A 19392-nucleotide genomic window follows, 5' to 3' on the forward strand; every position below is an offset into this window, starting at 1 on the left:
CTAAAGTGGAATTTTGTTTCTATTCCAGCTGAAATGGAGACCTTGGGAACAGACGAATTGGAGCAGGAATACGCATTCGAGTTAGTATATGACTCTGATTCGGATGTTCCACCGGATGCCACCACCGATGTCGCAGACATCACCGATTTCACCGCCGGTCACTCGAAAAACTTTGAGGACGACTTCAACGGTTTCATTAACCGCGTTGCAGAGGTACTTGATGAGACCAGTACGGAGTCAGGAGTCGACACGCCCGAGGACCCACTCCCTGGCCCATCTTGGACAGAAACCGGAAGTCGAGCGAGTGGCCGGCGTGGAATAGGAAGTAGGGGCGGTCGTTCCAAAGACAGCCGAGGTGCACAAACGAGGTGTAGTGCTAGGGTGACTGAACCGTGGTCAACAGCAGACTATACTCCGGCACCCGGACAGTTTACTGCTAACCCAGGTGTAAAAGTGAATGTTGACCACGTTCAGTCTGTTGAAGCGGCGTGTGAACTGTTTTTTTGCGTCAATTTTTTTAATTTATTAGTTAATCAAACGAACTTGTATTATAGACAAAATAGTAGTAAGATTAGTGGTAACAGAAAGGACTTAATTTGGAAGGATGTTAGCGTAAGGGAGATGAAGAACTTTTTAGGATTAATATTTATGATGGGCCACATTAGGAGGTCCACGTTGAGCGAATACTGGTCCACTCGTCCCTATTTTGAAACTCCCTGGTTCGGAAAAACGATGAGTCGGAATCGCTTTATGCAAATCCTTCAGATGCTTCATTTCAACGATAATCTGACGCGACCTTCCAACGCCACGAGACTCTATAAAATACAGACAATTGTAAACCATTTTAAGCCTCTTTTCAGCCAATATTTCACTCCACAGCAGGAACTCTCTCTGGATGAAGCAGTGGTACCTTGGCGGGGGTTACTGAACATCCGAACGTACAACCCTGACAAAATTCATAAATACGGCATACTGGTCCGCATGCTATGCGAAGCCAAGTCCGGCTATATATGCGACTTTTTAATTTATCACTGTCAGGGAAGTACGTTGGGACACACTGTTAATACGCTCTTGCGTAATTACGTCGGCCAAGGATACCACTGCTACATGGATAATTATTATAATAGCGTCGGGCTGGCTGAGGAGCTGCTGGTGAAAAATATTAGAGTCTGTGGGACTATCCGCAAAGATAGAGGTCTTCCGCTTGAGTTCAATCTGTTGACGGAAGACCTGCGCAAGGGCGAGTCAGTTGTCTGTCGAAAGGGGGATATCCTGTTGCATTCTTGGAGAGATAAGAATATAGTGAGGATGATCTCAACTATCCATTCCGGTGACATGATAGATCAGGACCCCAATTGCAAAGATGAGTCTGTAACGAAGCCCAAATCTGTAGTGGAATATAAAAGATATATGGGAGGGGGTGATCGTGCAGACCAGTTTCTCTCATACTGTAACGTTCACCGGAAGACGATGAAGTGGACAAAAAAAATGTTTTTCTGGCTTCTAATGTGTGCCCAATTTAATGCTTTTGTGATATATAAAAAATGTAACCCTAGTCGTAAGTTAGCATTTAAGGATTTTTTGGTAGACTATTCAATTTTTTTAATGTCGTTTGGTGCCGATGTCTCGTCTTCTCCGGCTCCAAGGCGTCATGTGACGCTGGATTCGCCTGTAAGATTATCTGGAGATATGTCCAGACATACCTTACAGGCGATTCCAGCGACGCAGAAGAAGGCATACCCGTCTAGGGTATGTAAGGTATGTGCCAAGATGAAGAAGAGAGGCGAGACTCGGTACATGTGTAAAGAGTGTGATGTTCCTCTGCACAAAGTAGGTTGTTGGCAGAAATATCACACTCTTCGAAATTATTAAACTGTTTTATATTGTTCTTGTGTGCTTAAATAAAATATTGCCATAACTAACCCAACATACATATTTGATTTTGTAATCAATCTTGCGGGCACATTTCTATACTATAATTTCAAGAATATATTTGGATGTTTGTATGTCTGTACCGTCCTTCGGTTTTTCTTTATACAAATCCACAAGCGCATCGGATTTCGACAAAATTTGGACAGTAGAAGAAGGCCGACGAGCCGAAGTGCACGTTTACATGACAGACATACAAATACTGGTTTTAAAGCGAAGTTATTTTTGTTTATTACACATCAACCGTTCTGATGATGGGTTTATAGCCTGAAACAGCTGTCAACTTAAATGGTCAAATTTAAGTTAAAAAATTTAACATTGTTTAAAAACCATCATAAATAATGTCTTGGGAAAAGTCATAATTTATATTTAAAAAATTATACTTTGGGTAGTTAAAAAAAAATGTACTTTTTATTTGATGTTTTGCTTAAAATGTTTTAAGTCCATGTGTTCGTAGAAGCTGTTTATTTAGAATGATAGAATTTTGGGGATGATGAGGTGTGGAAAGAGAATAGTCATAGCTGGTTGGATGTTTCGAGGAGAGAGTTTATGTATTATTGATACAAGAATAAAGAAATATAATGATAGAGATGACTGAGTAAATAATGTTATAATCGCGGGATGGATGTACTGGTGAGATCGATGTTATTGAGACATTATAGGACCGCAAGATTGAACTCGAGTGGAATGGCGGTCGACTGTATCGAGTGACCCGACTCTTGATGAGTAGATCCGAGTGATGCACTCAAGGTGAGTAACGAGTTAAGGATCGTCTTTGCTATTTGTAAGAATGCAGTCCATACTTAAAATAAAGACATCGAAGAAATTTCTTCAGGACGCTTTCTAAAATAAGCTGATAGGAAACCTCATGACACCAGATAATCGACCCATATTCAAGTATGCTTCAAACTAATGAGACGTAGAGTGTGCTTAAGACATTTGGATTCTTGATTGGTTTCGACTGTAGCATGATGAATACTAAAAGCTTACTCGCACGCAGAGCCGTAGAAGTTATATGCGAGTGAAAAGATAATGAAGAATCAAAAATTATCCCAAGATCTTTCGCCTCAGATTGACGCTTTAATGAAATTTTTGTCTTAATAAAAATCGTATTAAATCGGGGTTCTTGACCTAGAAAAAGTAATACCAAAACATTTGTCAGTATTAAATTCTAATTTATTCTTTATTGACCAATTAATTGAACAGAGATTTTGGTGTAATATGCAAGAGTCCAACTCATTGCAAATTTCTGCATATAATTTCAAATCTTGAAAAAGTAAAAATTCAAATCCATCCATGGCTTTCAACAGAATGAGCCATTTTGTGTATTTTTAGATCGCTTGATCGGATACAACAGTACCTATTTACATTGGGTATACTTAAATGGCTTTTCACCAGAATGGGTCATTTTATGCCTTTTCAGGTAGGTACTGGCTTTAATAAAGGAGTAATCACATTGATCACATTTAAATAGTTTTTCACCAGAATGGGTCATCCGCTCACGCAGAAACTAAAATTTGACGAACAAGTTGGTGATGAAACTCCTAAACTGCCCAGTGACTAATCCTTCGCAGACGGCGAACCCGAATAATCACATACCTAACCTCAAACTGTCAAACCCATTGTTTTTCCTACTTCAATTCTAAGCTTTTTCCGTAATATCTTTACGGGAATATTCTAGCATGTTATACAGAAACAATATTTCTACAGGAAGGAGTATTTCTCAACATCTGCCACATATTTTAAATTTTATTATAAGTTGGTTCGCCCATATTTATTTATTGTCGTCTTTACTTGTTCAGTACCTACAACCAATTTTGGTGTAGAAAATATGATTGTTCATTTAATCTACTTATACTGGTACCACTGTTTTATTGGTGGCTGGAAACTTAGAAACTAGCATGTGGCGATTCTTCGGTTTCGGTTGCGGACATTTTAAAAAACTGAGAGATTACTCTTCTTGCCGACAGAAAAACATTGAAATACATTAGCTAGATACTTTAATTTCAGTTTCATCTCTTTTTGATTATTCACGTGAGCGGATAGCCTTATAGTGTTCGGACTTTTGTTTCGCTTGGAGCTCCCAAGATCTGCGGACTTTTAAATTCGCAGACCAGGCTCGTTGGATGTTTGATAGGTACTCTCCGAGTTGCCAGACTTTGTCCGTCGATCACTACGTAAATTCGATTTGACATCAATACGTAGTTAATTTACATATTAGAAAATGAGAGATTTTTTTTTTTAATTTATGAAATGCATAAAAGAAGACGTAAAACTTGTGTTTTTTTCACAACCATATTATTTTTTGCAAGTCTACAAAATATATCACAAATTTGTAGGATTATCGAAAGACATTACGATAATCGCAACTTTTGACAGCTTAACTTTTTTATTCGTTCGCTAATCAGTAACAGAGTGATTACAAATCGAACGATTTATTGTCCTCGGACTTTAGGCTCGTCAATGGAGCACCGGCATCAAATCCTTAAATATCCGAAAATGTGTTAAATTCTGTATTTATAGTCTATGGTTAAATTAGATTTTTATTTCAAAATAGGAGAGAACAAGCTAACCTTATACCTACCTACATGAACGACTGTGATGCACTTCAGAATGATAATAATAATATCTGTATACCAGAGGTAAACTACGGTAAATCCAATATGATAACTTCACAGGAGAAACGAGTTTGTGTTTTTTGGAACATTCAACTTGTGGCATTCGTGAATGGAAAAAAGATGAAATTAATCTATTTATCAAAACGTTTTTGTTTGTTTACCGCTGTAGTTCGATTATAAGTTTCATCAAAAGAATTGTATGTTTTCTTACTGTTGTTTACCTCTAATAGTTATGGAGTTACAATGACATTTTTAACTTTAATAAGAGTAATATGAGTTACAGATGTTTACCGCGTATGCAGGATAAGTAATGAAGTAACAATATAACAATAACTCCATTTCACGATTTTTGGAGTTACAATAGTTTACCTCTGGTATACAAATAATATGGTCTTCTATAAAATATTTTTTTTATGAAATATAATAAAATATATAACAATAATAAAACTATCCAGTGATATAATTAGATAGTCAGGCAGACAGGCAGCTAAAAATAATGTTCTAACGCATAATGCATATATCTTCGTTAATTTTCTACAAACACGCATCTCAATTTTTGTCAGTTTTGAGTTGTTTGATATAATGAATTCAGAATTTTAATACGCACATATTCCACTAACACGTATCTCAAAACATACTTTACAACATAATATAATATTTAAGCAATAACAAAAATTCGTATCATAAATGAATATTAAAAACTCGTATCTTGAGTTACGTGTTTGCAATTATACAGAATACTGAACTTCGACAGATGTTTGTATTGAAGATCTTTCTCGTAAGTCAAGATACGTGTTAACTGAAGTAATATTCACAGTAAAGTTACACACGAATTGTCATATCTCCAACAATATGACTGATCGGTCGAAAGTATAGTGCGATAAATTGAAGAAATAACATTTTTTACATAAAATATGTGTAACAATATTAAATGGATATTCAATGGAAGAAAATTTATTTCTTAATAAAAAACTGAGAGAATAAAGTTGTTATTTGCCCTCTCCTAAAAAGTTTTTTTTTTAGATACGTGTTTGTAGAAAATTACAGACGATATAAATTATAAATAAAACTGTTTTATTCTCAAATGTTGTGTAATTTTAATGCACCCAAAAAACCACTATTCTGATAATTTGGTAATTTCAACAATAACGTAACGTTTCAATTTTCATGTAATATTGTTGATGCCATGTGTAAAGAATTTAAATTGTCTTAATCAGCTGATATATCGTTAAGTTTTGGACTAATTTAAGATTTTTTTATTTTTTTTTATTTATTAAGGTAACAAACACAAATTATTAAAATATAATAATGAAAAGTTATTGCAACCAGCAAAGTTTCCATGTATACATTATATAGTTAAGCCTAAGATAGAGAGAAAGATTAGCATAATTATAAAGAAATTACATGAGAAAAATGAGAAAGAATAATGAATAGTTAAATTATATACAAAAAAAGTAACATAAAAAACATTATATATAAGTTATCTAAATATACAAAATTTTGGAGATAGCGTATTTAAATGAAAAAGGTGATTTATTAAAAGGTTCAACGGTGGAGAAATATATGTCATAATTTAAACAAGAGAGACGAATAAAAGAGTTTTGTGCATAATTTGAACCGCTAAGACTGATATGGAACAAAGTTTGGTTTCGCGTAAATAATGATGGACAATGGAAACCCACCCTTTCGAGTAGGTTTGAAGAGTCAACATAACCATTGATAATTTTAAAAAGAAAGAAAGAATATGAAAAATACAGTTTCTATTATTTAAGGCGCCCATGCTTTTTTCTAAAGCGTAATGGAATTGTCGAAAATCTTATATTAGCCAATATGAGTTAATATGTGTGCTTTCATCCTATCAGTGATATACATGTGTTATTAGACTCGATACATGTAAACTTTTCACCGGATGCGTAAATTTATAAGATTTTATGTTACTGGATGTAATACAAAGGAAGCACACAATATTACATTTGAAACGCTTTTCACCATGAGTCAATTTATGTAATTTCATCTAACCAGATGTCAAACATAAATAATCAAATTGTACACATTTAAATGACTGCACTAGAGTGAGTTAATTTATGTTTTTTATGTTACCAGATGTGAAATACGAGTAAACACATTGGTCACATTTGAATGGCTTTTCACCAGAATGAGTTATTTTGTGTAATTTCATGTTACTGGATCTATTACATGAGTATATACATTGTTCACATTTAAATGGCTTTTCACCAGAATGAGTCATTTTGTGTCTTTTCATACTACCAGATGATATACAAAAGTATTTACATTGATCACATTTTAATGGCTTTTCGCCTGAACGAGTCTTTTTGTGAATTCTCATGGAATTAGAGCGTGAACAAATAAAATTACATTGGTCACATTTAAATGGCCTTTCACCAGAATGAGTCATTGTGTGCATTTTCATCGAAAAATATTGAATACAAGAGTAAATTACACTGATCAAATTTAAGTGGTTTTTCAACAGAATGGGTCTTTTTGTGACTTTTCATGGAATCAGAGCGTGAACAAATAAAATTACATTGGTCACATTTAAATGGCTTTTTAGCAGAATGAGTCATTTTGTGTCTATTCATATTATGAGATGTTTTATATGAGTATTTACATTGGTCACATTTGAAAGGCTTTTGACCAGAATGAGTCATTTTGTGTAATTTCATTTTACTAGATGTAATACATGAGTATTAACATTGGTTACATTTAAATGGCCTTTCACCGGAATGAGTCATTTTGTGTAATTTCATATTAGCCGATTTTATGCACGAGTAATTACAGTGTTCACAATTAAATGGCTTTTCACCAGAATGAATCATTTTGTGTTTTTTCAAATTACAAAATTGATCACAAGAGTAATTGCAGTGGTCACAATTAAATCGTTTTTGACTAGTATTTTTGTTCATTTTGTTTAGATTTTTGAAATTAGTTTGAATGTGTAAGCAATTTTCCGTCTTGTCCGCATTTATTTTTGTATGACACGCTTTGTGAAGCGTCAATAGAGATAACGATGCGAAAAAATTAAAACATAAACTGCACACAACATTTTCGTTATTAAAAGAATTTTTCTCCAACTTTATAAAAGCCACTGATAATTTAGAATCTGTGACGTCAGTTTGTATATGCTTACATTTGGTGGTACGACTGACTATATTTTAATTGGTTTCATATATTATTTTCAATTCTTTTTTAATGTTTTGATCGTCGATCTGTATTTCATCGTATGCCTCTTGTGGTTTGCTGCTCTCTGAAAACCCGGGACTACCGAAATAGGTCACGGAAGTGGTTGCAGGAATCAACTAAAATAAGGTAAACATCGCGTTAACATAATCATAGACAAACGACTTAGGTATATCAGAGAATATTATTTAAACATCAAACATCTTAAAAGATTATATAGGAATATTGACTTTTGGGAGGTTCGAATTTAGAGGTAGAAGTGTAGGTTATATCAGTATAAGTAGATTATTTTAAATGAATAGATTAACATATACCTGATTTCCTTGGTTGCATTAGTAATAAGAGCAACTAGGTTGAGGGTAATCATAATTGATTTTCTTTACATCCTCTTGGACAATCTCATTCTCTGATTCAACCCGCTCAAAATCAGTCTCCGGTTTTACAGTGGTCGGTTATTTTGAAGGTATTTATAAAAATACATTGATTTTATAAATTTAAAGCATATCAGTATCTTTTTATGACGATATAATTATTATAGTATAATATAACGGTGTTATTAAGAATATAAGAGATGAATATACGTTATTGCAAATTGAAATAGTTATATATACTATGAGTATTAATAAAGAGGTACCTTAAAAAATAAAAGAAGCAGAAGAAACATACATGACTACTATTATTAAATAATGATTCCGTACGTAATAAAAATATTGTGCACCATTCAAATTAAAGTAAGTTAGGGACTTCAAAGAAGTGAAAAGAGGCGTCTATTTCCAATACCCGCTAAATCCATAATCACGAAAAAATGATGTTTTGGTTGTTTCGTGTCTATGAATAAAATAAGAATCAGTGCGGCCTGTGTATTTATTTTGTTCCTAAATACGTTATATCCCTAGGAAAAACGACTCTAAAGTTTCAAGTTATTTCCTATATCCGCCATCTCCAGACGGCAAATCGTTCCCATATCCGCCAAATCCTTCATCAGCCAATGAGCGCTCTGCATTGCGCGGTAATGCAAGATGGCGGTCTAGCTCTCAAACAGCGAATATCTTGTCCATTTCGTCCGTGTTTTTACCAAGTTATAATGTCGGAATTATTGAAAAATGTGCATAAAAGTTCTCTAAATAAAGGACGGAAGCATATCCAGTAACAATTTTTATAGAAAAAAGAAATACCACGCAATGAAAGGTAAATGAAGTTCTTAACATTTCCCTCTATTTTTGAGAACGACTGAGTGTTTAACAAATTGTGTTGAAATATTGTTTTGTGTTAAATTATTAATTTATACTGTCATGATTATTCAAATACAGATCTATATACAGTGTGCCAATATATACATGGCAGTTTTCAAGAATGCAACATCTCTTTGTAAAATGAATTATAAGTACTTAATTATCGAAAGACTAGTGAATAAAAAACGTTTATTGATGGGTTAACATTGTATCGGTCATTTGGCCCCCGAGAATAATTCAATGCAAATGCAACATAAATGTGTCGGATGAAGTGACATAAACAAACAAATTAATAATTATTTTAAGTTTCATCAATCGTCATTCATCTCACTGGCGGAAAACAATATTAACATAAACGCGTTTCCCCAAAAGATTTTTACACATAACTATCTTGAGTTTCTTGAGTGTGTACCTAGGTACCTACCTACTAATAATTATTAGATCAATTTTTAATTATTTTTTTTAGCATGTAGTTTTGTAGCATATCTACAACCCAGTGAAAAATCTTATTTACACACTATTCATCTTCAAATAATAACTTACATAATAATTTAATTGTGGCCAATGCCTATTTTTCGGTCAATTATTATGTAGGTACTTGGTGTTTTTGGTTGTATCGTGTAAATTATATTTAAGTAGCTTTTAATTTTACAAAAATAAATTGTAAATTACAAAGGACATAATAAAATAACATGAAAACACTGTCTTATGTAGTATTCAGATGCTAATGCTCGTGACGCACGTTTGCCATAAAAAGTATTTCTAATTTGAATAGGTGTAACAAATTCCTATAAGAATTTATCGCCGATTATAAAAAAATGTATGTCCCGTCGACTAAAACGAACGTATTAAAATAACACCGTGTAAATGTGAATCAAAACAAAGGTTTTTTTTCCAATAGAGTAATAAAATGTATGATTGAAACGAAATGCTTGCATGAAAAAATACTCTCCCGTAACTATGTTAAATGGTTTTGTTTCTTACGTAAAGTTTGTTCAATTTATAAAATATTTAAGAAAGGATGTTGGTGAACATAAACATTTAAGAGGTCCTAATTTTAGAACACGCGACAATTATTTTGTGTGATTTTTTTACTTATGTTATATTGTTAAAATGCTGTGTTTTTTTTATTTTATGTGATTGTTTACGTTTTTTTTGTAAGCTTTAAAAGTGAAACAATACACGTTTACGACGCGAATATTCTGCTGCTTCTGTAGACTCAAGTTGACAGCAATATTGATTGTTAATAATTGGTTGGTGATAAATAAACCCCTTACTATTGTTTATTACGACTGCCTGCTTTCCTTGACATTTTTATTATGTTTTGTTGATCATTTTAATGTGTCACAGTCAAACAGTATTTTTAATTGTAGGTATCTTTATTTCAAATTCTTTTTTATTTAAAATTTAAACGAATACCTACAAAACGTTATATGCAGGTACCTAGGTATTTTTTATTATTGGTGACGGCATATCGAATTAATTACGTACCTAATGATAGAATATACCTACGCAAATTTTTACTTTAGACAAATACCTATTTGTAGAACCTATGCAGATAAAAAGTTTTAAACAATAATCCTGTAAATATGTAAACATCAAGTAGCTTAAAGTTTAAAGTAGAATGGCGTATAAATTAATGTACCTAACTACATATCTGTTTGAAAATTACCTACTAAGTACCTACTTAATATTGCATTTTTTTTAAATAATGGACGGTTTTAAAATAATATGCACCTATAAATAAATATTATATACCTACTAAATATTCTATCTCCATGCTAGTATTGTCTATAGCAGAGATTTTTCGCGATTGATCGCGCACGCTGGTGCGGCAGCGGACACATTCGTGTGCGCAATGAAAAATGATAAGGAATCAAATTAGTATAATATTCTTTTTTTATTTGTGTGAAAACCTGTTTTTTTCGAATTAACTGTTTGTATACATTTTGTATACATTTTCAAAAAGGCGGTACTAATTTCCTTGTTTTCCAGTTGAGAACCCCTGTAGCTATAGCTCTACTCTATAGTTTTTATTATTTTATGTCATTATTTTTATTATGGAATCAATTTTATTCAATAAAAATATTTAAAATTAAACTTGCATTTACATAATTATTGCTGGTAACCCTGTATCATTTTGAAACAAATGTTAATTTATTGCGATCGAACGACGCCAAATCCAAGAGTGATTACTTACTAACTCCGCCAAATCCTGTGATAACAATCAAACTCCGCTACCTCCAAACGGGTTTTGCATTTTTTATACTATAAAACGAAAATATTTCTGCAATTATTTATTATTTAATCCTAAAGATTCATACTTCTTTACATACGTGCATTTTTATATGTTAAATTTAAGCATGTAAATGTCTTATACAGAAAATGTCCATTTGCCAATATTGTTTGCGTGTGGATTTGGCGGGTATTGGAAATAGACGCCTCATAAAGGTTTATTAATAAAGAAACTAATGTTTAAATAAGAAGTGTGTTATCCTAGATATTATAGATTAACTATATGTGCATATAATCGCATAATAGAACCTACCTATTTAAAAAAAAAATAACAATACAATATTGTAAAAGTGGGTAAGCACCTGATTTATTGGGTCGCATTTTGAATATGAGCAACTAGGTTTCGGATCACTGTCTTCGACAAATTCTTCCTTGAAAACAACTTGGAGAGTATCAATCTCAGTTTTAATACCAGCAAGGCTGGTTACAGGGCTCTGAAAAACAGGACAGAAGATATTTTATAATATGTGTTTACTCCTATATTATTATTACCTATGCGTTGAGCGCAAACACGTGGAAGCTACTTACTGTAGGTATCACGGTTCGATGCTGTCTAGCTACCTATTATTAATAAACGTTCACCAGCTGTCTTCAGATGAATGAATGTAGTGAATCAGCAGCCACAGAGACGCAGAACCTATAGGTAGGTAGTTACCTAGTCAAATGATCGTTGTGTAGTGTCAATACATCGTAAGTATTCTCTTACTTTATACGACCGTAAGTGGATTGTTTTGATGCATTGATGTTACAAACAATTGCCGCACTTCTGAATCAGATTCAAAATATCATATATTATTAATATTTTGGACGCTGAAGACGCACCTGGCGCGTAATGAGCAGGCGGCCGATCGATGTAATTAACGTGCATTTTAAAGGTGGTAATTAAAAAATCATTATATAGTCAGCATCGACTGAAGGTCTACATGATGGAATTTGAATTTAAATTCTAATGGATATAAGTTTTGTACTATTCCATTTGAGTCGTTTTTGCGACCCGGGTTTCGCCCTTCGGCATCCTCATGCACTAAATGCACTCACCAAAAGGTAAATACACACTGACAACGAAGACAATCAATTATTCTAACTTATATCATAAATTAATACTTACAATAAAGTAAGTAAAAATCGTATCATCATAAAGTCAACGAATTATGAATACTTACCTAAGTGTTTGTAAAAAACCGCTATCACTAATTATAATATTATAATCAATAGGCGTATAGGTACATCGTCAAACATAATAATAGATCATTAAATACTAGGTACTCAATAAATTCTAGAGATCTACAATCGTCAATATGAGGAATTAAACGAAGTTAACAAATGTGATAGGTATATCAATAATACCTATCAGTAATTAAAAAGTTATATTAGACAAAATATTCTTACATTCTTCAACTTTTTTATACATGACACAAATACACACAATATATAGGTATATACGAACCAGTTTTACTTAGCCACACAGTTAGTAGTCGCACTGTCGCGTACAGTCGACAGAAATGAATTAGTTTGACTTGATTTTATTGAAAATTTTACTCAGACAATATTGCTTTTATATTTCAATAGTGAAAGATTCACGTGATAAATAACAGTTAGATATAAGCACGCATTCCTTTATCCGCACCTAATATCACTTCACCTTGTCTACTAGATTACATCCTAGTCTGTTAAGTGGTGAGTTGTTTGAAATGTGTTATGTTTCACATTTAGTTATACACATCTACATTGAAGTCACCAGTAAAATTTGTTAGTTAATAATATAATACCTAATATATAACAGTCTTCAATCGTCAGATATACAATACATTCCTGTTACATAATAATAAATTAATAATATCACTTAGGTACGCCAAGCCATTGACATATCTTTGCATTCCTATTTGGAAACTGATCATTCGGAGTCAAGTTGACGGAAGTTAACGAAGGTTACATAACGACCGCATGTTTGGAGCATCAGAGGAATTGAGAAACTATTAAATTTGCATACACATTGTGTTGAATAAGGTAAGCAAGTACCAGTAAGTTATTTTTTAGTTAAAACTGAGCGAAAACGTCAGTGTTTTTCGCCACATCTAATCGAATTCGTTGCCCTATTGCGCATCTTATTTTTTTGTGTGTTACCTATCGTTTTGATCATATGTAGATTAGGTAAATATTTAAAATGAATATATTATTATATACCCGATGTCCTGGGTTGTATTCGGAATAAGAGCTCCACATCCTCTTGAACAATCTCATTCTCCGAGTCAACCCGCTCAAAATTAGTCTCCAATTTTACAGTACCTAGGTAGTTGTAAGGTACTTTGAAGGGATCTAAAAAAATACATTGATTTTATAAATAAAAAAGGATATCAATGCCTTTTTTGACGATAATAAACTTTGTTCCTATTTACTGATATTGTTGGTATCATTAAAATAAATGTTGATTGTCTAGCTAAAGAATTACTATGGTTGGAAAAAACGCACTAAATCACTAATAATTTATCAGGTAGGCAGTTTTTATAATAAATTACCTTTGAAAAACTAACCATGGCAGCATGGCAGGGATCATTAGCATACTCTTGTTTGATGACAGTATTTAATTCTAGGTTATTTCCCTGTAAGGACACATCGAAACGATGGTGCTCAGCTGCACCGGGTTAAAAGTCACCTGCTTCATGTTTTACGTCCATTTTACGCTTTGAAAATTGTTAGTTATCTAAGATTATCGAGTCATTAATGAACAGCTGTAATCCATAAACCATCATGGCAGCCGTGATTATAGATGGTATGGCAATTAAAATGGAGACATGACCAACGAAAAGAAAAAGGAATAGAATAACACCTCACGCGAAGGAAGAGCAAACCTATATCAAGGACTTCAAAGGCAACATGAATAGTAATAGTTTTATTGGAGGGTAAAATACCTTTCATTTGTTGTTTATATAGCCTAGTTGAATTATAATTCATTGGTATTTCTTTTATAACTACTGGCAATACATTTCAATTTTTACAAATTAAGACTAACGTCTATTAATTGTCACAGCTGCCAATTCACATTGTCCATTTGTGTTAAATACGTAGCAATGGATGAAAATGAATCTCATTCAGAAGGGCATCAATGGTTTGACGTGCCAATACTACGTCCAAGCAGTCCGGATGACGGCATTTATAATATAAAACAGGAGAATGACGACGTTGGCATGTGCTCATTTGAGGTTAGTTTTCCAAATGTAATTTTCGGATAGTTTGAGATTTGTTTTCCAATTCGGATGATTAAATTCACATACTTAGACTTGTTAAACAGCATTTCGGCAGCATTCGCGTGTGCCCAAAATATAATTTATGACACCTAATGCCGGCGCTCCATTGGCACGCAAGTCAGACGATTTACAGTCTTCGGACTTTTTTTTCGCGTGGAGCACCCCAGGTCTGCGGACTTTTTAATCCGCAGACCAGGCTCGTTGGATTTCAAACATGTTTGATATTTTACCCTCCGAGTTGCCAGACTTCGTCCGTCGATCGCTATGCAAATTCGTTTTGACCTTAATACGCAATTATTCGGACCGCAAAAAAATCTGTAATTGTTTTAAACATTTTCATTGATTTATTTGTTAATGTACACATTAGAAAATGAGAGATTTACCAATTATTTTTTTATTTGTATTTATGAAATTCATAAAATAAAACGTAAAACTTGTGTTGTTTTCACTGCTATATTATTTTATGCGAGTCTACATATAAATAACACAAAATTATAGGATTATCGGAAGACATTACGATAATCGCAACTTTTGACTTTTGACATCTCGACTTTTTTATTCGTTCGTTGATCAGTAGCAGAGCATAGACAAATCAGACGATTTATTGTCCTCGGACTTTTGGCTCGCCAATGGAGCGCTGGCATAACAGAATATGCGGACAATAATAATTATTTTAAAATGTAGGTACCTATTCAAATCTACTTGTTATTGACGAAGCACAAAATATTCTGTTGGCATTTTGAAATGTGCTTGCAAGACAATGTAACCCATTCGACATCTTTTACTATTTACACTAATTTAGGTATCAACAAACATTGAATTTACTACCTATGTCATTTATCACTTTTACGTTGATGATTGGTAAATTACGATTTACCTGAAGAGATTTCATGTATCATTTTCATTACATATGGTTAGCTATACAGCAAAAAGAGCAGTATTAAACTGTTATCGATATATATATATATATATATATATATATATATGTCAGTAACGAAGGGTGGAGTAAGGCTGTTATGATCCATCATAAATAGTGCACACTAAACTTTGTAAATCATACGTTTTTGTTTTTATTGAACTAAGGGTACAATAATTTACAGATGGTGTATCTAGGTTAGTTTTTAATAATAAATTTATCCCTGCCTAACCAAACCATTATAATTTTAATGTATTTTGGGCGACACGACAACATTGTGCATTCTTTCTCATGCATAAGTACTTATTTGTTTTCGTTGGATTGTTGGTATATTTTTTTAATTCATTAAGCCCTGCCCAACCAAACCATAAAACAAATATAATTATATCAACAAAATATCTAAAGTTCTGTGTGATTTAATTTCATAATTTTAGATATGTTTTAGATACACCAGTATTTTTTGGCTATTATCTATCATTTGTTTTATTTTATTTTATGAACTCTCAATTATTCATGGTGGAACTGCATTCTGCATTCTATTGCTGTCGCTTTGGATTTTGTTTGATAAATATTGTTTTTAAAAAATGTATTTAGTTAAAAATGTCTCTCTGAGGTGGACGAAACTGGTCCTAATTTATTGATTAAAAGTGGAATAAGTACTACAAAAAAAAAAAGAATTGCGTTTTATTAAATTACACAAAAATTGTCTATTATGGTTAAGTTTTCGCAGGGCTTAATGAATTTAAAGAATATGAATAAAAAACAAATACGTATGACTGATAAAGTTTAGTGTCCATTAGTTATGGCAGATCTTAACAGCCTACCTACACCCTTTGCCACTGTTATATGTAAATGTAACACAGCGAAAACGTATCTTGTACCTACATAATATTATTCTGAATTTCATACGACACTAATAATATGCCTTTTTATCAATGACAACTTTTTATTCATAAAATGTTTATAATTTTTAGATCCCTTCTAAATGCCTGACCACTATAAAATCTGAGACTGCCTTGGAGCGGGTAGACTCAGAGAAAGAGATCGTTCTAGATGATATATGCCAAAGTAATGATAAGCACTCTCAACCTAGTTGCTCGTATACCATATACAAACCAATAAACCAGGTAGTTACACAATATTTTATGAACTAAAAATAAACTACATATGCAGCTGCTGCGTGGATTTATTATGTTGTGGGTCCCAGGTTCGAATCTTGGGTTTTTCAATGACACATATTGTTTTTCAATCTGTGTTTGGAGTCAGACATTGACCTAATATTAATTGCCTTAGTTACTAAACGACGGCTGCTCTCGCCAAACATCTAGTTATAACACTTTTATAACATCTACTTGAACTTGCTTACAATTTTTAATAAACCATTTTTTTATTCAACGGATAATAAAATTCAGATCCGGGCGTCGGTTAGTAACTAAGGCAATTATTATTCCTCGATTTAAAACACAAAAGCCGATAGTCAAGAATAATGCAATTTGATAAACGTTTCATTTGGGACCTACTAGTTTAAACTATTGAAATTAGGTAGGAGTCATATAGCTTAATTGGTTAAAGCATATTGGCGTGATTATAGTGGATATGTTTCAATTATGATTTTTTTCTAGTAGGTATATATCTGAGGTGTTTTCAAGTCATGTATGTTAAAAACTTTTATATTCACTATAGGGCAATAAATTCAATTGAGCTGTGTCCAACTACGATGTTCTGCAGGTGCCTTGGGTAGGTTAACTGCATTTGCGAATGTACAATCCTCAGGATGTGTCTCCAGAAGGTGCACCAGCTATTACTGAAACAAATATACTTCGTCAGCGTATTTGAGCAAGGACAGGGTTGCGCCATTTCCATTGTTCAATCGTTAAATCTCGCAACTACAAGACCCGTAGAGCGTAGATCGCTTTAGTAGCAATTGTGCATTGTGAGGGAGCTTCTGAGTATGTATCACAAGCATACCAAGTGCCGCTCTCCCTGGCGGTAACAGAAATACATATCCCATCCAAGTTTAGGGTCTCTGCGTGATTAATTCAATCATCGAGGCTGCCATGTCCGCTCATGAACTCAGTGTCTATAACTTGCCATACTAATCTACCCTTAGGATTCAGCTGAGACTTCGATTCTCAAAGCTCGAAAGCTGAGATCATGACAGCGTTGGTAAGATGCCACGTCCCACAGCACCGATTACACACATCTGAAAAAAAAAACAGATTCAAGACTGGAGCTTATTAGAAATCCCCGCAGGATATGTCAAGAGATTGACTATACTAAAATAACTTATCCCTCTTTTCTGTATGTATTATCTACTCTGTGAGTGTCTTTTCTCGTATTAACTCGTGTATTTTACAACGTTTTTATTTGGTTGCATTCTTATTTGTCCGGTGGTTGTTTATCCAGTACAAATCTTGCAATCGATTTTTAACTAACTTTCCGACTAGCTAGACATTTGAAACTTTTAGAATATATCAGAACACGATGCCAATGTATTTTTAATACTTTTAGCCATCTTTAAGTAGAATTGAATTCATTTTCAGTTAATTCTGTTTTGTATGAAAAGTTATTTCGACACCATTATTGATTGCTAGGTGTCTGGGATCCTAGCAACTATATTATTAATATATACGTGCGTTACTATGGAAATCAATATGAAATGTCAAAATGACATTTCAGTATTATTTCTATCAAGTACATTTTTTTTGATCGTTTAAGCTAGTCAAGTCAAGTTTATATGATTCAACAAAAGATTTAAAAACGTTGTATATAAAAAGTTCTTTTTATCTTGTAATTATTTGTATCGTCACATTAATTTAATACTTCATATTTTTTAGTGTATTCCTGGAACCTCTGCATTGACTTACATTCCTGGTCTCGAATTGTCAAAGAGTATCTCAGAAGTTCAACAGCCATTCAATGAAATACAGGTTAATGAACAAGACATTAAAAAAGAGCTGGAGATATATGAAACAATTACTAAAACAGACACCATCCTTCGTATCACTAAATGTTATCATATACAATCTAACGTCAAATATCCTGATTTATTAATAGCTGTTATTACATTAGAGAAAAAAAAGTTTTATAATGAAAATTTTGTATGCGATATTTGTTTCGATTATTTTGCGTCGTTACATTTATTAAAGCTTCACAAAGCATTTCATAAAAATACAATAGCCAAAAAGACTATAACAAGTGTAAAACCATTTCAATGTAAAGACTGTGATTACTTCAGCAATCGATCTGCTTCCATGAAACTTCACAAAATGAATCATTCTGGTGAAAAACCATTTAAATGTGATCAATGCGATTATTCGTGTATAACGGTTTATAAGCTGAAACTACACAAAATGAATCATTCAGGTAAAAAGCCATTTAAATGTGTCAAATGTGAATACTCGTGTTCAACAACTAGTAAGTTAAACGTACACAAAATGACTCATACTGGCGTAAAGCCCTTCATTTGTAATCAATGTGATTATTCATGTGTACAATCAAGTTACATGAAGATACACAAAATGACGCACTCTGGTAAAAAGCCATTTAAGTGTAATATATGTGATTACTCTTGCATACAATCTAGTAGCTTAAAATTACATAAAATGACTCATTCTGGTGAAAGGCCATTCAAATGTGCCCAGTGTGATTATTCGTGTATAACTTCAGGTAGCATGAAAATCCACAATGTTACGCATTCTGGTAAAAAGCCGTTTACATGTGATATATGTAATTACTCCTGTATAAAGTCAAGTAGCATGAAAACACACAAAATGACTCATACTGGCGAAAGGCCGTTCAATTGTACTCAGTGTGATTACTCATGTATAACATCAAGTAGTATGAAAAAACACAAAATGACTCACTCTGGTGAAAAGCCGTTTAAATGTGACATGTGTGAATACTCGTGTATACAGTCAAATAATTTAAAATTACACAAAATGACTCATTCTGGCGAC

The sequence above is a fragment of the Rhyacophila brunnea genome, unplaced genomic scaffold, assembly GCF_057557595.1.
Source record: "Rhyacophila brunnea isolate RB1 unplaced genomic scaffold, BYU_Rbru_1.0 scaffold_136, whole genome shotgun sequence".
In the NCBI taxonomy this organism is placed as follows: Eukaryota; Metazoa; Arthropoda; class Insecta; order Trichoptera; family Rhyacophilidae; genus Rhyacophila; species Rhyacophila brunnea.